General features: G+C 47.5%; 1 protein-coding gene and 1 long non-coding RNA gene across 3 annotated transcripts in view; one reads left to right on the top strand and one right to left on the bottom strand.

Moving 5' to 3' along the window:
* The window catches only part of LOC135369854 (uncharacterized), a 97,512-nt gene that overhangs the window by 38,781 nt on the left and 35,070 nt on the right, over positions 1–23,661 (top strand). The gene's annotated exons all lie outside the window — the stretch shown is intronic.
* On the bottom strand, positions 19,380–20,473 carry LOC135369850 (uncharacterized). The gene is made up of 3 exons (XR_010415134.1): positions 20,248–20,473; positions 19,667–19,796; positions 19,380–19,537 (listed from the first exon to the last, which is right to left on the bottom strand). It is a non-coding gene; the product is annotated as an uncharacterized LOC135369850 (long non-coding RNA).

Genomic DNA, 23,661 nt, shown 5'->3' on the forward strand with positions numbered 1-23,661 from the left:
GAGAGAGGCATTGCAGCAACACGAACGTCTGTGTCGCGACGTAAACGAAGTGATTCTCAAAATGCCAAAAGCGGGGGAGTGTGTCTCCTTCAACAAGATACAGTACATGCATCCCTATCCCTATTTCGCGGTGTTGGACACGGAGAGCATCTTGGAAAAGGACGCACTCGTTAAGGACGCTGTGAGTGTGCACAGGATGAGCTCGTACTGCATCGTTGTAGTGAAAAGCTGGGACGGAAAAATACTAGGCCTAGATGGCTATTTGGGACCCAACGCGGCAGAGAAATGCTTGCTCTCGCTCAAGCGATTTAGCGATCAAATCGATAGGTTGAACCGTTGTCCCTCACCGTTGGTCATGAGTATGGAAGACCACTTTCGGCACGCGAGCGCTACACACTGCGAATTTTGTGGAATCGAATTTAACCGACAAACGCGAAAAGTGTCGCATCACGACCACGCCCGGTTCTTCGAATTTTGTCGCGACGCTGTGTGATACGTGTAACCTTACGTGTCGTAATACCAAAGAACTCGTCGTGTGCGTGCACAACCTGCAATACGATTTGAGCTCCCTTCTCCGCCACATGCACGTTCTAAATCTGGGCGAGCCGTGGATCTTAGCTTCGAGTACGGAAAAGATAAGAGGGTTCAACAGTGGCGATCTCCATTTCGGCGATACCACGCAGTTTTTCAACCTGTCCTTGTCGAACCTGGTGGAAACCCTGCTTGCGAGCGGTGGCGAGAGCGCGTTTCATTGTACCCGCCAAATGTATGGTGACCGTTTCCGGCGCCTCCTCAGGAAGGGCATTTACCCGTACACCTTCGTCGACAGTTTCGAAGCGTACAATTTGCCCGCACTACCGCCAAAGGAAGCTTTCAAAAGTGACCTGAACGACCAAGAGATCACGGACGAGGACTATCAGTACGCCCTAGAGATTTTCGAATTGTTCGAATGTAAGAACCTCGGTGGTTACACGCGTCTCTACGTCACGCTCGACGCCTGTCAGCTCTGCGACGTCGTGCTGTATTTCAGGAAGATCGCGCTAGAGACGGATGGGATGGATATCCTACGCACCGTGTCCCTTGCCAGCTACGCGTGGGGCAGCGCTCTGAAGCTCACCAAAGTCAAACTCGAGCTCATGAGCGATCGCGAGATGTACGAAACGATCGAGAAGGGAATCAGGGGAGGCATTTGTAACAGCTTCCACAGATACTGTCGGGCTAATCACGAGGGGTGCGACGATTACGATCCCCAGCAAGAAAAGACTTTTATCCAGTACCTCGACGTGAATAGTTTGTACCCGTACGCGATGACTTTCCATCTCCCGACAGGTGGTTTTGAGTGGGTCGATCCTTCGAAGTGGAGCGAGATTGATTTTCTCAACATTCGTTACGATCCGGAAGTGGGTTACGTGTATGTGGTAGACTTGTTGTATCCCGAAGAACTGCACGTGCTCACCAGGGATTTTCCCCTGGCACCCGAACACAGGTGCGTGGACGAGAACGAACTGTCCCCCTACCAGCGACACCTGAAAGATGCGTTGGCGCTGAACGCCCCTCCCACAAAGAAACTCTTGCTGACGTGCTATGACAAAGAACGCTACGTCGTTCATTATACATTGCTCGCTCTGTACGTGAGGTTGGGCATGAAAATAAAACGTGTTCACAGCATCCTCTCGTTCCGCCAAGACGACTTTTTGCGAACCTTCGTGCAGAGAAACGTCGCGTTGAGGAATGCCGCGAGCACGAAATTCGAGAGACTTCTGTACAAAACCATGTCGAACAGCACGTTCGGTAAGTCGATACAAAATGTGAGACGCATGAAAAGGTACACAATAGCCTACGACAAAGAAAGTGCACTACAAAAGGCTAGCTCCGTCGACAGTCAGCATTTTCTCATTCTGAGTGACAAGTGCATCTTGTACGAGATGAAACAGCGCCGCATCAAATGCACGCACTCCCTTTACGTGGGCTTTGCCATTCTAGAAATATCCAAAGTCCGAATGTACAGCTTCGTCTACGAGTCGCTCTTTTCTCGCTTGTCGTGTCCAGTGCAATTGATCTATAGCGATACGGACAGCATAATTTTCTCTCTCACGTGTGCAAGTCTGGAAGAACAGCTGATGAAGATTGAGAATGCGTTAGATCTGTCTTCCTATCCACCGGACCACCCGCTTTTCAACGACGAGCACGCAAACCAGATGGGGTACTTCAAAGACGAGACGGGAAGTGGTGTTATTCAGGAAGTCGTAGCCATCGGAGGAGGAGGGGGAGGAGGAGTGTCGTTGGGAGGAACCCGAGAGGTCTGCCTGCCTGATTAGGCGGCATGTTTCTCGGGAAGGGAAAGGTGGTGGAGAGGAGGAGAGGAAAGGGTGAAGTGGAAGACCGAGCGGAATCCGCTCGGGGGGAGGATAGCTGCGTCCACGGGCCGACTTCAGGGGAACTGTGCCGGCATACGCCTATTACACATCTGAGGGAAACCCAGGAAAAACCCCAGACGGCACAGCCGGCCCGCGGATTCGAACTGCGGACCTCCCAGTCTCCAAGCGCACGCGTTACCGCTGCGCCACCGGAGCTGGTGTCATAGCCATCCGAGCGAAAATGTACAGCATTCTCTTGGCTGGGTCACACAAACAGATCGCGAGAGCGAAAGGAGTTAAGAAAGACGTGGTGAGGAAACACTTATTGCACGAAGTGTACCGAGATTCTCTGTTCAATGAAAAGATGGTCTCTCAGAAGCAGTGCACCATCCAGAGTATAAAGCAAACGATGTACACCATTTCGAGACTCAAGAAGAGCTTGGTCCCCTACGACGACAAACGCTATCTCGTGGATGCCGTACACTCCTTCCCTTATGGGAGCTGCGAATACGGTAAGCTTTACGGGTGTTTTGATGCGTATCGCATTACGATAGTACTCCCACTTTGTGCAGCACCGGAAAACCCGGAAGAGAGCCCGAGACTGTCGACGTCAGGCATCGAGTAACCGTGGAACAAAGAGCTGCACGCGCATGTAATCGAGAATAAAAGTTCTAGTCGAGACATGCTCCTCTCTCTCTCTCTCTCGCAGACAAGAGAAGCACGGGTTATCGTGGCAGTCTGGTAGCGGAATGGGTGTACGAAAAGAATTACCATTCTGTCATCATGCTGGTGCAGTGACCCGCGCAATGACGGCGCTGCGATGAAGATTCCCCTTTTCTGACACGTCTGATCATCTCGTAATGCTGCGTTCGTGAGATCAGACAAGGGAGGGAGGGTGCAGGCATCTATTGACCAACTCTTTTGTTTGTATTCAATAAAGATGTTTCAGTGAAAGAACACACAGAGTCTCGTCAAAGTTATTCGGACTGTTTAATGCGTTGCATGTCAATAACCAATCGGTATGTCAATAAATCAATGACAAAGTTGGCGATATAGACTGCTTGCAAATGTCGCTGCTTCCGTAGGGCGTGCTTAATATGAGCGATGGCACTAGCGAGAAGGTCCACGATGTCTGCAGCGATGTAGTTGAATTCTGCATTGGCCAAGCTCACAAATTCGCTCATCAGTCCCAGGGGTCCGTCCGGAACCGTTATGCAGATGTTCTTGTAACGGACGTAAATTCGACGCACCATCTCCTGCAGCGGACTCGGCGAGATCTCTCCTATATTGCCAAAGCCTACCATGTCTATCACGTAGCGAAAAGCAGTGATGACGAGCTCGTTGCGGGGACTTTCGCTGTTGAAACATTCCTTCTCCACTTCTTCCCAAGAAGCGTGGGTGCGGGAACAATTCTGTAGCGAGTGGTAGCTGAACATCTTCACGTAGTGATGACGCGAGCGCGGTGCGCGCTGCCTTTATAGAGATAAACGCGCGCGCGCGCAAAGAACGGAGAATGAAACCGAAACTCAGAAGCCACCCGTCGCCGCTAGCAGCGCGCGCGCGCGCACAGCAGGGAGTCGAAACCGAAAACACCCGCGGGCGGCGCAGAGGGCGCTAGGAGCGCGCGCGCGCGCATGCGCGGACGGGTGAAGAAGAGGGCGCGCGCGCATCCATAGCTGCCGCTGCGCGTCGCGTCACTCAGTTTCTCTCGGGCTGTCGCGGAAGACGGACGTGCGCTCCCAGCGCTCGCTCAGTTTCTGGCTGGCTGTCGTACAGGGCAGACGTGTGTTCCCCGCGCTCGCTCAGTCTCTGCCTGGAAGTTGCCGCGGGGGAAAAGGTGAGTGATTTGACGCGCTCCTTTTCTCGTATGTTTGCCGTGTTTAGCGGTGACCAACGAGTGATTTGACCGCGCTCGTGTTAAGCCTTTTCTAGCATGTTTAGACTTGTTTTGCGGTGAGCAAGCCTTTTGTTCGTGTTGACACATGTTTAGCGATGTGTGCCCAGTGGTTCCCGCCTTGTGTTAGCTGCATAGTGTTGTGACGTTGAGGTTAGGCCTAAGCGCGCTCCTTTTCTCGTATGTTTGCTGTGTTTAGCGGTGACCAACGAGTGATTTGACCGCGCTCGTGTTAAGCCTTTTCTCGCATGTTTAGACTTGCTTTGCGGTGAGCAAGCCTTTCGTTCGTGTTGACGCATGTTTAGCGATGTGTGCCCAGTGGTTCCCGCCTTGTGTTAGCTGCATAGTGTTGTGACGTTGAGGTTAGGCCTAAGCGATCGTCCCCGTAAGCCTTTTTCCCCCGATGTGTACTGTTTTCTCCGTGCTGTTTTAGCAGTAGCGGTTAGACCTTTTCTCTCGCATGCCTAGACTTGTTTAGCAGTGCTGCCATTTTTACCTGCCGCTAGTATCTTGTTCTGTCTTTCTCGTCTAGAGCTATGACGGTGGCGGCATCTGGTGTGATGCCTTGCAACTACGTGGCCACCTGTCGTCGATCTCTGCAACTGCTGGGTGCAAACTACCAACATGGCGGGCGCTGGTCACTCGGGTGTTGCGGAGCGGCTTCTTCGCCTCGGCATCGTTGATTTTCGAATAAATTGTTTCTCTCCACTCTATTTCTATCTTTTTATTTTATTTTCTGCCTATTATTTTTCTTTTTTATGGACTCTCATAGTGCACAACGCTCAGCTGGTCTGGGCACGAGTTAGACTTTTCCCAATTAGTGTGGTGGCTCCCTGGAGGGTGCTGATTAATGTGGGGGGTCCCAATTAGCTCTAATTGCTAATTAAATCGTGTTCAGGCCAGTTGGGCGTTGCGCACTATGAGAGTCCAGTATCTACTACTCCTACCTACCGGCTGTTGCTTACCTGTCACCTCCTGCTTAGAACGTGCAATCGGGGGTTATACAAATAATCAGACGTGCCAAAAAAAGAAAAAAAGGCCTGTAGCTTACAAGCATGACCTACACAGGTTGAGGATATATGATGGTAATGTATAAAGATAGAATAAACGTAAGTTGAACCACAATGAAATATTTTATGCGTGTGCACTAAGCTACGAACTTCTCTGGGATCTTCAAGGCATGAAATTTATTGATCTCTCTCTCTATTTTTCTGTCTGTCTTTCTTTTTTTTTACAGCGATAGCTGTATAACGGTACCTGTTTGTCAAGGACGGCGCAGCAGCAAATCGGAGAGCAGATTAATAGAGCCACGCTGCGTCCTTGCCAAAAAACGACAGCCGTGGGGCATAGTACAAGCGCCGTCACTGCACTCGCTCCGAGATCGAACTGTGTCGGGGTGCTGCGGAGAACGGAGAACTGCCGTGGCGGGACGCGTCGTCGGCTTTTACACGCGTATTCCGCATTCAATGCATGTAGTAGATGGAGCATTGGGGAACCGAACAGTATCTTACCATCGCGACACAAGTGATGTTCCGTTGTATATACACAAGAATTGCGGAAAAGAACCATTAACCCCAAACATCGGCCCACGTGTTATCCACACAAGAAAGGTGACAGTGTCGCCCCCTATACGTCAATCTTGCGGCGATGAACACGCCATGTGACGGCAACGAAGAGTGCTTACGGCGTCCAAATATAAGCAATGGAAGGCCCGGCACGCCGCTGTAGAACGCTAACGGTATAGCACACGGGAACAACCAACCAGATGATGTCTGCCATTTGATGCTTCAATATTCTTGTCATTTAGTCTCCTGAACAAATGGCACTCATTTTATTACCTTCTCAGCTATCCTATATAGCATTGCGAGGACCCAGGCCTCCGAGGAGGTGGTCGCACGAATCAGGGTTCGCTTTCGAGTGAGAGACAGAGGCGAAACGTTCGAGAAAACGAACGATTTATTTACAAAACACATTTACGGGACTGACTAACCTTATGCTAAGGGTGTGCGTGCGTTCAGACTTATCTCGTAGTGGGCGATTCCGTTGCCGACGCCTCGCTGCCCGGTCATGCCTCTCGGATCCTCTCCTCTTCTGTCTGTCTTGTAGGTTGGTGCAAGTGTAGATCCAGTCTTGTCGGAAGCTCCGTGGGTCCTCGACGCTTGGCCACAGGTCCTGGGTGAGGCTTGGTCACACCTGGTGGCTCTCCGCTTATTGAAACCCTGACGACGACTCTCGCTTCGACGATCTCCCCCTCTGAAGGTCAGACACCCGGCTTTAAAGGGAGGTTCTCTTTTGTCTTCTCCTTCTGCTGTTTGGCCGACCTTGTCTCAGGGCGATAATGCTAGGTCCAGACTTCTCAAGCTCTGCTCTCTGGCAGCCACTTGGGTCCTCTCTTTTCGGTCGTTGTTATGTCTTCCAAGACTTCCCATAATATGATGGCGACCTTCGCTGCCCCGTCGCGCATTTCCAACTTTGTTGTGGTCCTGGGTAGCTCATCCCACCACAAGGCCACGCACGCAACAGCCCTCAACAAAGGGTCGGCAGAACCGCAAGTTAAAGTGCATGCCCTGACTGGGCATGATAGCATCAATTTTGCTTTTTGGGTTGCCCAACCTACAGGTGGGAGTGCGTTTATGTGAAGTAAAAAGTTTGCCACTCCCTGAATGTGCAAGTGTTAAGTTCCTGCGTCCACTGCTCATGGCGTGGAAGTCCATTCTATATACACGTTTTTCGCACTTGGTAATTAAATTCATATGTCACAGCAGAGCTGTCATGCAAATGCGGGCTCGGGCTGTTTGATCGGGAACATATGAGGCAACAAAAGGCCATCATTCACATTGTGCCTTAATTTATTTATTTATTTGAAACTGAGAAATAAAAATGGGAACAACATGCGAAACTGTTAGAAAAGGGAGTCATCCTTTCAGGCGTGGAGGCAATCCTGCTCACCCTCAATGCTTTTGTACTTTCAATATTGCGCCTTAGCAACTTCCACATAGGGAGGTAGGAATAAGCAAGCAGATAAAAGGAATCGTCTGCATTGGTGTGTTACACGAATGGAATCAACTGAACTAAGCTGAAACGTCTCAGAAAATTCCCTTGCTTTCAGTAATGCACATTTACGCTAGTATAAGGTGTTATTATATTTATCATCGTTTCACACTCTCAAGTCAATGTATGAATTGTGTTAGTATAGTATAGTATGAATTGGTGTGGAGCAGACGACTGTGGGATTGCAGCTGTTGGAAAGTTCACGTGTCTTGCGCCTTATTTACGCCGTCGTATACACACCACAATTGGTACACAAACATGACGGATATCATGAATAAGTATTGTACGTTGACATTCGTCACACCAGCTGGTCGCGCAACTGCATCAACCTTGGAAGATCATCTGTGAACCCCTATCTGCAGGCGGATAGATTATTTCAATATAGCAGGCGTAGTACACACATCACAACATAGAGTCCTCACTGTCTTCCCAATAGACGTCGCGACACGGCAATCTACACACACTGCTGAGACGAGTGCCCAGTTGTGTAGCACCGATACTGAGGTTACGGTGTGCTGATATCGCCTATCATCGTACCAGCAGCCCGTCGCTACATGTTTACACTAGCAATCTGTGCCGCACAAAGACTGTCAGGGACATGAAGCTGTCTCACGGACGACTGTAATTTTCCAAGCCCTTTCGAAGCAGTAGGTTGATGTGCTGCCATTTTCTTTGGCACAGAACGTAAACAAACGCAGCGGCGGCACCGATTCCTTAGATGGCAGTACTCTCGCGATCAGCGCCATTCCTGCACGTGGGAGAAGATCGGAGCAGCCGCGTTATGGATAGTGTACGTTATGAAGAAATTTAACGCAATGCGCGTTATAAAGAGCAGATAGCGTGCACTAAATGTGAGCGGAGCTTTCAAGTCTCAATAATTTAATATGGTCTCCCACAATCCACTTCATCCAATCCAAGACAGGGAAAAAATTCAGGGGGGCATAGCAGCGCACAACAGTAGGAGCGGGCGTAGAAGCGAGCGTACCTCCTATAGACTCTTTTCATCTGACGTCACTGTCGCAGAGGGCATAGCCTTTCCCCCTGCTTGCGGCAGCCATACTTTTGTGCATGGCGCGTGCACGCTACCAGCTTTAACTGTGGTGCGAGCGCGTGCGAAAACAAAAGTATGGCGGACGGAATGAGGTCAGTGAAAAGAGTCTATAACGAGCCCCGGTGGGTAGACGTGCTCGGTGAGTCACGATAGGCGGGCCCTAGCGTCATCGTCTGCTGTCTTGAGCAGGTAGAGCGGATGTTGCTGCCCGATAATAGCCGTCGTTGGGAAATTTGGGATGGTAGGAATACGAATTACGCCGAACATGATGGTCGTTGTTCGGGTCACTAAATGTAGAGGACGAAGGTCTTCCTCTACACGAGTCCCGACCGGTGATGATGGTATGCCACGGAGAGGCGATGACGGTGGCTTACTCCATGGCCGCGCCGGTGTAACTGTCGTGCCAGCGCAGTAGCGCGTGGCAGCAGAGGCACCTCTCCATCGTCTTCCACGGGTCGCCACAATATTGTAGCGCCCGGTGGACAACGACGAAGATGGCCACGCGCCTGGAGCACCTGCCTCAGTTCCACAGCCGCGGCCATGGAGATAGGCCACCGTCATCGCCTCTCCGTGGCATACCATCACTGTCGGTCGGGACTCATGTAGAGGAACAACACCTCATTTACAGTATTATTGTATTGTATTGTATTGTATTATTTGGATGGAGAGTTTCACACGAGTTGGAGGGTGTCGTTTTTTACCACGGGCGTCAACTATCCCCCCTCCCTCCCGGTGTTCGGTATTTGCGCACGGTAACGGTGACAACCCTAATACTTATGCGGGGAAAATGTAAGATGATCTAAAACTAACAACTTTATTACGAGATCGTGACTGGGGAGTTTCACCGCAGGTCGATATATTACCCTATTGCTGGTGGTGATGCCGGGAATGAAATAATGAGCCCCTTCACAATAAGGATCGAAGCCCTATGGTGTCCAGAAAGGTGAATAGAGCCTTGAGGGCAGAACGTTGGTCGAGTGGATGTGGCCAGGGACCAAGCAATTTTGTGAGAGAGGGGGGCGAGAGTCTAGCTGGTTAAGGGATCCGGAGGGTACGGTTCGGGAAGGTTGGAAGTGTGTGCAATGGAGAAGAATGTGCTTTAGAACTTCAAGAGCACTGCAGTGGCTGCAGTGGGGAGAGACAACTTGCCTCAAGCGGTAACGCCACTATGCTGTGAAACCCACAGGCAAATTCGATGAACTAATGCTGCATCTTGACGAGAGATATGTTGAGGCATGCAGAAACCGAGCGCGGAATAAACCCTGCTCAGTATGGCGGGTGGGGTGGGGGTGGGGGTGGAGAATGTCAGCGGTCCCTTGGCGGGTATAGCCAGAGGAGTCACGAGACGTTGAAGTACGGACCGATGATCTCCTCTCAGCAGTGCAATACGCGTCCGTCACCGACACAAGAGACTGCTTCTGCTGCGCTATCCGCCTATTCATTCCCTTCGACATCGCAAGGGGCTGTAATCCATTGGAAAACCAGCCTGTGCCATGCTTCGTAGACAAGTTTGTAAGCCATTAACACATCCATGACCAACGGTGCGGAGGAGCCTCGGATGCCATAATTTTCTATTGCTTGCAGCGCAGGTGTTGAGTCAGTGAATACGACCCAATCCCGTGGGGTAAAGTGAACGATGTGCTGCAGAAGGAGAGTATGGCATAGAGTTCCGCAGCTGTGGATGAGGTTTGATGCGAAAGGCGACGCCCGGTCCGTAATGAAATCGTGGAGCCAGCTGAAGAGTCGACCAGATACTCCAAAAAACCGCAAGGCGTGGAGCACACAAATGTGCTAGACGGTATCATCATGCGCGCTTGATGTCCAGGAAAACACAACAATCCGCCGATGAGCACGAGCATCTTGGACTGTAGAGACTAGGTCGAGAACTGCATCCATGGAGCTTCGGTGGCGGCGAAATCCAGCCATTCCTTGAGGAACACACTTTGTTTTTCGAGCCACCAGTCGAGGCGATGCAAAACCATTCTCTCCATCAGTTTCCCATACAGCTTGTCAGGCTGACAGGGAGAAAGGAGGATAGGGCATTTGAGGGTTTGCCTCGTTTTAGGATTGGAACAACCAACGCCTTCTTCCAGGTAGATGGTACAGGTCCCTGTAGCCAAGACGTATTATAAACATGAAGGAGAGCTTGCAGTGACCGCTCGTCAAGGTTACGGAGTGCGGCATAGGTGATTTTATCTGGTCCTGGGGACGATCGCACACTCGCAAGTTTCAACGCAGTCTTCAGCTCGATTAGAGTGAAGTTGCAGTCCTTAGCCCCTATGGACGGGCAGTCTTGGTGAAGCTCTGGACAAAACTGCTGTGTACCGCAGTCATCGAGGCAGCCGCCGATGTCCTTAGGACGACGGACAAATGTGTCGCTAGCGTGATTTCATCTACACCCCTAACGATAGCGAATGCCGCGAAAGGATTGTGTTGTGGGGGCGCATCCTTCAGCGCTCGAGTTGTCCTCCAAATCTTTGTGGCTGTCTCAAACGGTGAAAGGAGTTGACAAAACTTACGCCAACGCTTCCGGTCTTCTTTCTTAAGTTCTCGCGTTAACGTACCTTTCATCCGGCAGTATGCTGCAATGTCAGGAAGTTGCCCAGTTCAGGGAGCCGTTCTCTCTGCTCGGCAACGTAATGCTCTAAGGATCCAAAACTAAATTGCATAGCAACCAGCGACTTTACATAGGCCAGAAGGAAAACAAGGAAAACGCGGTTTCATAATGCGACCGCTGTGTTCAGTTGCAGCGCACCTTTCAACCAGGTTTCCAAACTTTATTGAAGATTTCCAGTAACCCAATACCCATTTGCCTGGGTCCATGGTATGAAGACCGACATGGGATAGAGCATAGGGTAGCAGAAACTGTAACAGTAGAGCGATTAGACACCACAAACATCGTCGAAATAAAATCGTTCTTGAGCAGAGTTGGAGATAATGGAGATAACAAGTGCTGCGCGCTCTCGGGTACGTTATTTATTTCTGGATGAGGTTGAAGCAATGCCTAGATCAGTGAATCACACACACTGGTCGCATGTGACCCGTAGTCAGCTATACTGTGAGCCAAGGGTCTTGACTAAGTCACTAAACAAAACAAAGCTGCCCTCCACGAAAAATAGTGAAGCATTAGGAAGGAAAACAGGTTTTCGGGCATTGCTTTTACCATTGCTCGCCTTAGTGCTGCTCCTCTCCATGTCAGGAAGCACATACACATTTGAGCAGTATGTGCTCTTCTTGAGGCTCAAGTAGTGATAGATATAGCACTTGTTAACAATGGGCCGCTCAGGTTACATGCGACACGCACACGCACGATAAGATATATCAGAAAACAATGGAAATGATGTATCGATAGTGTGAACAATGGGTTCCCAGGTTTCAATAACATGCGCCGCCAGGATAAGGTAACGGTTAACTCAGGTAAACAATGGGAACTCACGTGTCGATAGTGTTTGATGGGCAACTGGATGCACGTTTAATGACATTTAATAACACGCAATGACATGTAATAACGCACAATGACATGTAATAACACGCAAATGACATGTAATAACACACAAATGACATTTAATAACAGGCAATAACATCTGATGACATTTAATAGTATTTTTCCGATCGGGTTGACGTCAGTCCTAGTTTGGTTGCCGCGTCAGAGCGCCAGGTAGTTTCGGTTCCCACCAAGCGCCCTCTAGTTTTCAAGCTTTGGCCGTCTGTAGTTTCGGTTTCGGTTTTAAATGAATGGACGCCAAGCTTGGTTGCTCCACGTGTAGTTCTGGTTTCAGTTTCGAATTCCTAGGTGTTGCCAGATGCCCTCTGGTTTCAAGCTATTGACCGACTGTAATTTCGGTTTCAAACCGCAGCACGCTAGTTTCGCTGTGACAACGTCAACGCATTTTCTGGCGATATAAATTAAGCGTACGCGTAGAAATTTCATCAGAAAAAGAAAAAAAAAACATGGTTGACCAGTTCTATGTGAACCTGCTCTCAAAGGCATCTTTGGATGTGTTTCCCGACAACACAATGAGCAAGTTCCGAGTAAAGCTAGCCCATCCACAGACGTTGGAGGGTAGGTGGGAGGCCGCTTTAACAGAAATCAACATCCCTTTTGCGATTAAAAATGTAACTGACACAGTCAATAGTATATTGGAAACGACATTCCTTGGTTCTACGATTGAAGCAACAGAGAAGGTCAAGTTCAACGCTAATGAAAACATTCTCTTGTCTTTGAGACAATTTTTAGCAAAACATTTGCAGTATAAGACAAGAATTATACGTGGTAGCGGTCATTATGAGATACAACTTCCTCTGAACTATGGTTTGGAAATTAGCGCAACTCTTGCCGCTAAGCTTGGCATGGCTGAAAAGATAATCAGCTGTGGAGAGTTGGACAGAGGGCCACCCGTGAAGCTACTCAAATACCAGGTGGATACGGAAGAAACGATTAACATAGTTACCTATCGTTCACGAACGGTAAAGTATGAAGTTCCAGAAGGCTACTACGAATCGGGGAAGGACCTCGTTAATTCCATTAACCATGCCTATCGAACAAAACTTCATTTGTCGCAAGATGCTCGTCTCCTCGTATGTAACCCATACAACGGAATTTGTCACTTGGAACGCATGAACGATGGCTATGTGACCTTTCATCCTTATTTGGCTTTGATGTTGGGCTTCGGAAAGAGGACAACTTTCTCAAGTTATGCAGTCGCCGAACGAGACATTTGTCTATTCCCTGCTCAAAACTATATTTTCATATACTGCGATGTCATCGAGAACGAATTTGTGGGTGACGTGACAGCACCACTTCTTCGATCGATACCGTTCAGAGTCCAGGGTAGGAATGATGTGATGTCTTATTTATTCACAAACCTGTACTATAAATATGTATCTGCGAAGGAATTGACAACCATTCAAATCGAGTTGGCAAACGAGATAGGTGATTTCATTCCATTCATTTCTGGCTCTGGACGTGTCGGGTTGACGATCCACCTACGTAAATGTATATAACAAACCCACCATGTTGCATAGCACATTTTGGTGCAGGAAAGCGAGAGCATCTACCACACTATACTGCTCCCGAGCTTTATCAGATTGGAGGAGGCATATTTGGTGACGTATTGAGGGGTTTCTTGCCTATACTGACCAAGAAGGTAGCGCCATACGTTGGAAGAAAGCTCCTTGATACTGGAAGACATATAGCCGAGGAAGTCCAGCAAGGAGCATCATTTCGAGAAGCCGTCAAGAAAGGAGTAGACCGCACAGTGCATAAAACTCGTGACGAGTTACTTCAGAGACTCACAGGGAAAGGAAGAAAACGCAAGGCCGTTAAAAAAGCTCGACCTGCAGAGAAGCGGAGGAAATCTGACTTCTTTACTTGACAGAAAAAAAAAAAAAAAGAAATGTCTATTGCAGTAGTGCATAAAGATTCCTGTCTGTGTACTACAAACCAGCTGGAACTCTTCTCTCTTCCACCTACAAACTTTGCTTTGGAGAAGCCTGAATACGTCGAGTTTTTCCCAGTATCTGCTCCGACATCAAGCGGAGTGATCGAGTACAATGTTCCGGGACTCGGTGGGGGCTTCTTTGATCTTCAATCCAGCTTTTTGCATATTCAGTGCAAGATCATTCGAAAGAATGGAGATCCAGCGGTAACTACAACAAGCACTTCAACAACACCTGATGCAGTCATACCTGTCCAAGCGTTTGGTTCATCATTGTTTCAACACGTACATATCTACCTGAATTCAACCTTGGTTTCGAGTTTCGAACATTATGGCTACCTTTCCTACTTGGACATCATTACGAATGCCAACAATGTAACTCAGACACACACCCTTTCAGCAATGTTATACGAGCCAGACCCTTTAGGCACGAGTGAGGTATATGCTCCCACATCTGATTCAAAAGGAGTTTTCGCTCGTTACAAGCGAACCAAAGGATCGGCACTGTGTGACATGTACAGCCCAATCTTCAGCGACATATGTCAACAACAGAAGCTCATTCTTAACGGAACCGACATAAGAGTTGTGCTACGTCAAGCGTCGGACGATTTTCGTCTCTTGCAAGCTGATGGTGCAACAGAAAAGCACACTGTGGAATTTTCACGTATCGTGCTCTATCTCCGACGTGTTCAGTTATCGCCGAGTATACTTGTTGGTATAGAACGAAGACTTCAAACAACACCTGCAGTATACCTTCTCCGAGGACTGGAAATTAAGTACAGAACCATCGCCCCTAACCAATCTCAGGTGATATTTGACGACTTGTACAGCGAGCGAGTTCCCTCCAAGTTAACAGTATTGATGGTCAGGAGCGATGCCTACCAAGGTAGCAGACCACGAAACCCATTCAAGCTTGAGAACTTCAAACTAAAACGAGCACTACTGGACGTTGGTGGACAACAGTACACGGATGAGTTCGACTTCCAACGAGACATCTATTCCAAAGCCTATATACACCTGCTTCACAAACTAAAACGCAAGGATATACCAATAGCTCCAGCTGCGTATGCAAAAGAGACATTTATGCTTTATTACCATCTGACTCCAGATGCAGAAGTGAATGCTCTTTGTCCTGTTGTTCAAGCCAACGTTCGTCTGACCCTAACGTTTGCTGCCAATCTAACAGAAGCAGTTACGGTGTTGTTTGTATCCGAAACACCACGTGTGCTAGAAATCAATAAAGACAGACGAGTGAAATTTGTCTGAAAAATAAACATGGAGGAGTGGCAGTTCTATGCAGCATTCAGTAGACACTACTGCACCAGAGAACTGTTTCGGGGAACCTTTGCATGCAATGAAATCGCAAGACAGGAAGCCATACCCGGGATTTATGTGATTAACACAGCTCCAAGGAGCAGTAACGGTGAACACTGGACCATGACTTATGTTTCCGGTGACAATGTGGTTACGTATTTTGATAGTTACGGCATTCAGCCCGTCTACAAAGAATTCTACCAATTCATTCACCCTACCAGGTCATTTTACTATAACAAGAAAAGACTTCAGGGCTATGGATCAGCTACATGTGGCCTCTACTGCCTGTATGTAGGCAGCATGCTCGCTTGTGGATTCTCGCTCCGAGAGTGCACTCAGAGATTTTCGTCAACGAACTTCACACTGAACGACAAGCTGGTACCCGTCCTTGTACGGAAGCAATTCCCAAGGAAGACAGACAACATGTCATGTTGCAGTGTACTTTGACACAATAAAATTGTATTTATTTCCATGTCGTTACAGGCACAATCTTATATATATATATATAAAAAAAACAGCATTACAACAACAACAGCCAGGTAGGGCAACATATGCATAAAAACAGTCTACATCTTTCCATTGGATGCGTACCCAAAGGGTAACATGTGGATACCATCCTCACAAATGAAACGCTTTGTGTCTAGGGGATTTAAAGCTACTTTCGTAACACATACACTTTTATTTATATTTTCCTTGCGCACAATGAGGTTCTGACAAACTTTGTACACTTCACCAAGCTTAAGAGAGTCTATGTACATTGAATAATGCAACTTCTGGGCTTCACATTGTTTCACCCCCTTAGCACGATTGTATCGTCTCTTACTATGGAGGTCTAGTGCATAGAGCTTTGGTTTCAGGCAACAGAACCCTAGGATGTGGTCGTGGGGCATTTCGTTCTTAAATTTTCCTAGCACCATCTTGTTTTTCATAGAATACATCGAGTCATCACAAGAATGACCAGATGTATCAAGGTGGGTATCGGCGAGCTCCGAAGGGCCTTCTCATTGCTCAGCTTCACGATATAAGAATCTGTGTCCATATACAAGAGCCTTGTGTCCGGGGCTACCCGAAGCAAGTTGTTATAATAAAAGTCATACATCATGACTTTAGACAGCTCGAGAATAGTGAACCCCAGGTACAGAGGCTGTCGCATACGGACTATCGATTGAGCGAACTGAAACAAGACTACGTTAGAGCTTAGAATTAGAATTGTTTGAGGTTCGGTTTACGCAAGAATCTCAACACTTGCTCCTCGGAAGTTGCTAAGCGACAGTCGACGAACTTTCGTACATTCATACATGTTTTCCCATATACGGAGTTAATTAAACACTTGTACAGGTTACGTTCGAAGGTATTGGTTGCCTGCTTGCGTAGTTCATGATGGAAGTCAACATAGGATCGCAGGAATGGTTTTTGTTTGAACCTGAGCACCCGGTGAATTTTCTCGAGCCGAAGACCCAACTGTAGGTACAACTTTAGACAGCGATAATGAAGAAAATACTTCTTCTTGTCAAGCAATGTAAGGAGTAATTTCGGTTCTATATCATGCTGTGGGAGGTTAAATTTTTTCATCAGGTCTTTCTGATAATCCGAAAGCAACCCATACGGGACGCTCATTTTTTCGGGCGCGAGCGGTAAATCTTTATGTCGTTCGTGGAGCTCTTGTACGTAGGCCAGGTCTACCTCTAAAAAATAACCAACATCTGCATAATCTGCAACAAGGGTTACATCTAAACCTGCAACCTCTTCGGGTGACAGCCATTCAAAGTCTCCGAATGGGAGTGGTTCACGCATCACTGTGCCATAGAGTCCATTTATGTCCATGTAATGAATTATGGTCTTTGGTTTTTCGGGATCGTACTGATCTGTCCCTGGGACATTTGCAGTGGCCATTCGCGTTGAACACTGGGTCATACCACCACGCAGGCCCCGTTCAATTAACAGATAGGCATCGGGATCGTGGATTAAATCCAGATTAATCCGGCTCATTTTTAGCGCGCAAGACATGCTTAGTCACGGGAGTGACACGAAATGAAGTGGTTCAATTTTGTGCATCTCCAACGCCCATATTCGGAAGTTTTGAAACACGTCTGCCAGAAGCAATGCGTCCGTCGGAAGGTACAAATCCGAGTACTCGCCCAGGCTCTTCAGTTGAAATTTTTCAAACACATTTTGCGCATGGCGGTAATCTTCCTCGCTCACTTCTGATCCGTTCAGTTGGTTAAAGAACTGGTCACGTGATGGCAAACAGGGCTCGTCGTAACGTTCAAAAGAGGTAACGTAGTTATAACAGAAAACCCCTTTACGTACAACCAACCTGAAGTAGTAGTCCTCTGCGAAAAACTGACGCACACACCTGAAGTTAGATTCACCTTTGTCACATAGATTTTTCGTCAATGTGTCGAGACTAGCATTGAGGAAGCTTAACGAGTCTATGAAGCGGAACACACCAATGTCTATAGCCTTAAACTTTTGACAACTGGAGGCTATCACTCTGATGTCTGTCTTCCGAAGCAGGTGCAGATGAGCTACTATGAATCCGAGGTCATAATTGGCATTATGTGCAATGTTGGGCACTTTCCGTGGTATCACCAGTTTCAGATTACATCCCTGACACAATGATTGGCAAAATTCTCCACTTACGTGATCATGGTCTCGCACTTTCTGCTTCTTAGTGAATGGTTCTTTACAGATGTTACAGTGAGTGGCTTCAGAATGTTCGAGTTCGTCTCCTGGGGTCATTTGCAAGGGCACAGTCTCGTGCAACATCGCATACAGCTCATCATGCAAATTACGCAATAGTTCCATGAAAACGGAAACGCAGTCTGCACCACGGTAAATATGTTTCTTCAAGACATACGAATCGCACGAGCGTATGACGAGGAGACAGAAGGATGAAGGGATGTGTTCCTCGTAGACATTCCTGCCTCCCGAACACGGTGATAGTACACTCTCAAAGTCGTATACACAGTAGAAGGGAACTTCCGACATCAAATGCTCTCCGGCAAACGACAGTGTCTCACCCTTCTTTGGAAAAATAGTCTTGGACACTTTTTGTTGTTTACACATTAGTAGATGATCGGCGAGTACACCCGGGGTGGTGAAACCCATCGCACACCGTTTGCAGTGAAAATAACCAGGTGGTGTGAACAAAGCATTGAAATTAGTAATGAGTACAAAATGGAAGTCAATCAGCAGTAGGTCGACATGCTTCTTGCACTGGTCGTCGACAACCTTAATCGGGTAAACATATTTTTCATCTTTGTCATAACCGTACACGTTAATGCTCACATCGTTCTGCTTCTCAAACATTTCTACATCTTTCGGGAACACTACAGGAAACGTCTCTGGAAATACATATTGAGACAGGTATGACCTGTAGGATGAAGCTCTGCGTCTGTAAGAACCCTTTGCAGGATGTAGACCGGCAAGTACGCAAAATGCGAAACACATGTTCTGTTCACTATCCTCGTGAAGGTCGACACTCAGAAGACACCGACACTTTTTTTTCAATTCGTTTGGCAATTCAAAGTCGGTACAACCAATGAGCTGTAGTGCGAGACGACCGACATGCAGAATGCAGGCGTGAATTCGAAATAAGAAAAATCCCGACCCTTGCATTTCAAGCTTTTCTAAATTGTTGGTGACTTCAGTGCCTACTTCAATGACAGCACGTTCTACGTCTCATTCCGATCACAGCGTATGCACACTCGAAGGAATAAATTGAGTGACAAATATGATCTCATCCTCAGGCGTATGTCGACCGAGTTCCGCCTTCAGCAAAACATAAAAGCGTAACGGAAATCCGAAATGTCGAAGTACACCGGCAAGGTAGCGTCCGTTTTCATGAAAGAATGTGCTGACATCCTGCCCGTCGTCGTCTCTATCATGTAGATGAAGCTCATAGCGGTTGGTATAGTTGCGGAGCGTACAGAGTGTCTCACAAAATGGGATACAGGGTGTTGCAAGGTTATGAACGTTAGCCAGATGAACTTGAAGTCCCAGCGCTGTTGTGTAGTGCTGCCGATCGGCCGGAGGACAAAGGTGGCATGTCACCATTTATTTTTATTTTTACTCGGATTGACCGAACACGATGTCTGGCGAAAGAAGACGTTTCTCAGTCCCAGTTGCAACTGGACCAGTTTAACTGGGACTGGGTGAGCTGTGTTATCGAACAGGGACCAGTTCGATCAACTGGTACCAGTTGGCCCAACTGGTTTCTGGCCGGTCCCAGTCTCAACTGGTACCAGTTGGCCCAACTGATTTCTAACCAGTCGCAGTCTCGACTGGAACTGGTTGCAAACCTCATTGTTGAGCTGGGACCGGTTGAAGTGCCTTCACTTAGAGCGGCCTGTTCGGACAGAGGTTAGCTTGTATGTAACCGGTGCCCCTTTGTAGGATTGCTGCTCCCAGCAACGGCAGATCCAAAGAACTGCAATGCAAAATTGTATTTTATTTGTAGTCAAACATTACACATATTTCAATGTACATGTAGCGTAACTATAATGTAATTAAATTATAGCAGTAGATGAACTACAGAGTTACATGGAATAGATAATACTTCATGGTTGATTGGTCCCTTGCTTGACTGCCTTGTGGACATCTTGAATCATTCAACAAAGTATTTGAGATGTTCTTAATAGCACATAATGGATCGATATTTTCCTTTGAGCCCCAGCAGCTTAAGGTTTCTGGAAAGTTGAAAGGGCACAAGTGAATATGCATTCAATTACAACATGTAATTGTAGTGTGTGCCTGGACAGTCACTCAATCTGAGCGGTCGTGGCCTCGGAAAGTACGCGAATCTCTCAACATTTTCGTTGTGCAGTAGTTGGACCTTTCAACTAAGAGATTCGCCAGCTTTCGGGGGCAATGAGTACTACTCTGGCGCACTACGCTAGTTCGACAACATCCGTGGTGTGAAGGATCTAAAACACGAGAATGAACGAAAAAAAAAGCAAAAACAAAAACATGAATGAAAAAAGTTGCTGGTAGCGTTAACATAAACCGGATGTTACTCGTAAAACGCCATGCATTTGCAGGTGCCACGAATGTGACGCGGAACAAAGAGAAGAGGTTCTAATGGAAGTAATATTTCTAAATGGTGCACAACGGAAAAGCACTTAAGTATATAGTACTCACGATATAAAGCGGTCTCCACAGTTGTAGTCAAGCTGCAATCCTATAACACCCACCCGCCGGCCGCTGGCGCTCATTGTACTGTCGCACTGTCGTAACTTGCAGACAAATCATTTAGATTATAAAACCAACGCCTATGTCACACATCACGCTAAGAACATAACGGGCAAGAATCGCTGTACAAGCACGCTGCTAAGCAAGCGACCGTTGCACTGTAAACGCATCGTTCAACGCGGGAGCAGGAACGCACAAAATACAAATATAAGAGTTCCAAAATAACTTTCGTTAACACTAACGAACTTTACCAAAAATTGAAATATAATTATTTCTACTAATAAAGTTACTTTCTGATCGTTTTTATAACTTCGTCTTGCAATCTTCATATTAACCTGTCCTGGCACTGAAACCGAAACTTCCTCCCAAATATGTAAACGGGTCCAGTTCGAACTGGCACCACCTCACTTCCAGATGCTGCCAGTCCAGCTTGAACTGGTACCAGTCCACTTTCCAGTTGCCACGATCCCAGCTTGAACTGGTTGCACACATTGCCCACTTGCCACCAGCCCAGCTTGAACTGGTACCAGTTCACTTTCCAGTTACCGCCAGCCCAGCTTGAACTGGTACCTGTTCACTTCCCAGTTGCAACCAGTCCAGCTTGAACTGGTACCACAAAGTGCCCAGTTGCAACCAGCCCAGCTTGAACTGGTACCAGTTTACTTTCCAGTTGCCACCAGTTTGGTACCAGTTGGTTCCAGTTGACCACCAGTTGGTGCGAACTGGGAACGAACTGGTACCAGTTGGCTTCCCAGCTCAAATTTTCGCCTGGGAAGCAAATATGGTATATCTATCTTTATAAGCAGCCGGTATTCGATACTCTTCCTGAAGTAAATTTCAGTCAAGACATTCCTGCAGATCCGGAGAATTATAGCCACTCATTATTTATATTTGACGACTGTTTAGCCGACCGGCAAAGACTCAAAGAAATCTGCAAATTTTATATCGCTGGGTGTCACCACCTGTCAATCACGGCTGTGTTCATCTCGCAATACTGTTCGTCAACGACCCTTTGTATCGCACAATACAATTCAATAGCACGGCTCTCGTTTTATTTCGTTCACCACGCACTACAGACCAGCTGCGTATGCTGTCCAGGCAGATTTTCGGGCGAAATGATTTGTTGCCCACGATATATAAAGATGCCTGTCAGAAACCATACTCATACTTAGTTATCGACTTGTCTCAACAGAGCAACGATCACTATAAGGTGTGGACCAACATTTCCCCAACATGATCACAGACAGATCGTATACAGGTCATGAAAAGGCTTAACAAACACATTCGTTTCCTTCGTATGATCGCTGAAGCAAAGACAGGGGAAGATCGTTACAACCTGATTCAACATGCCAGCAGGGAACAGCTACGAACAATCAGGGAGATTTGTATGAACCTCTCAAAGGAAACATCGACGTACCGGCGAAAGTTAAAAAGCAATTGCAGCCTTTTGCAACACCCATTAGGACACTGGCTTCCAGGCAAGACCGTGCAGATGTGAAGAAAGTTAAACGGATTCTTCATCAGTCCGGCGGGTTTTTGCAATTTTTGTTGCCCCCCTTGTTAGGTCTCGTTTCAAGTTTAGCGGGCAAAAGCATCGCAAAAGCAATCGGCATTTAAATAATGCAGAAATACGAGCTTGTTCCCTATCGGGAAAGCACTATTCCGTCGATATTGAATAAACAGGAGCCTGATGATATTAAGGCCAAGGAGATCATCCAGTACTTGCACAAGCTATTGCATCCTCCCGCGAACACATTAAGACAGCCTAGTGCAGCAGGTGAGGAGACAAATCATGTGGCATCGACAAGAGAGCAGACACAGATTCAAGCGGACGAGGAGGAAGATGCCATCGTTAATTTTATGAGCAGCGGCTACAATATGAGAGCAAGCCAATTACTGCGTTTACTAAAACCCGTGCTCGGCTGGAATAGTAAAACGTTTGAGCTCATTGTCAATGGTGAACAAATACCAAATACCAACGTTGTAGACCTTGTTTATTATTTGGTCACAAGAGCGCGAAATGTGTGGCGACCCGCGTATCTCGAGAGGATCCTACAACTATTGGTCAAGCTAAATATACCGACACTTATCGTACATCCATCTCGACTTGAAAAGGAGACTGCAGAGCCATCAGCCAGTAGCCCTACGTTCACACCTGAGACACCTCGTCGACGCATTTCTCCGGTTATCACAAGAGCGGCTAAGAGACTTCGAGAATGGAACCAGTATTGAGCACGTTGGAAACGCAACAGGAACACTGTGGTTACCTTCGGGACGAAAACATTCTGGCGCATTTTCCCGCACGACACAGGAAGAAGGTCCTCGCCATTCTGCAGATGCTAAAGACCGTATTTGCGATAGATGAAGAGGGAAGGATTATCTGTCATTCTCGCGTTGTTCCAAGTAGTTCCGTCATCGAGCTCATAGGCCCCGACTGCGGGGGGGCGCGGGGGCCCTTGCCCCCCCCCCCCGGAACATGAACTAGGGGGGGCGCCGCCTCCCCCGGGAAGTCAGAGACTGACACCAACCTTTGGGGCTCGGAGTGCCCGGGTCAAAAGCGCGAAGAGGCACCAACCCCAAAAATGCATCTTGCAATTTGTAAAATATGTATCCGCCCACCATACTCATTATCACAGTAGAAGGTGAGGCGAAGAACAGAGAGGATGACACAACACACTGCATGAATTTTGGCCAAAGCAATCAGATCAATGAAACGAAAGCAGTCGAAAAGGTACCTGCAGCTGCCAGTGAGATGCAACGGTAGAATCTTCGGAACGCATATCCGTTGGGAGCTGGTTCAACTCCCGCTGGTCCATTTCATTGACCATATTCATAATATTGCGCGCATTTCGGGTCAAACACCGAGGATTCAATGCATTTTGTTCCATTTGCACTCAGTTTTCAAAGGCGTAATGCCTTCAGTCGTGCACATGTTCACTGTTTACGTTCTCTCTGTTTTCTCTCTCGTCTTCTTTTTTTTCTGTTCTTCCTTCCTCTTATTTCTATACCAGTTCTGCATACATCATAAGATCCTGCCAGAGTGTGTGATTAGTTTTGTGTTCTTCATTTTTCTTTTCTTTCTTTCTTTTCGTTTTCTTTTGCTTTCTTTTTCTTTTCCTTTTTTGTCTTCCCCCTTTCACTTTGTTTTTTGAATAACACGCCGACATCCATCTGGCTTACCTTTCTTTTTTTTCTTAATAAACATATCCCCCCCTCCCGCAGGAGTACTTATTTCGCGGTGCGCCCTTGCCCCCCCTGGGAAAATGAAAACTCTCCGCCTCTGATCGAGCTTATAAAATACGAACTGCACAATCGATCGCCCTCTTGGTACAAAGGTGACGTGGCAGCCGTTATAAATGCCTA

The sequence above is a fragment of the Ornithodoros turicata genome, chromosome 1 (genome assembly GCF_037126465.1).
Source record: "Ornithodoros turicata isolate Travis chromosome 1, ASM3712646v1, whole genome shotgun sequence".
Taxonomy (NCBI): Eukaryota; Metazoa; Arthropoda; class Arachnida; order Ixodida; family Argasidae; genus Ornithodoros; species Ornithodoros turicata.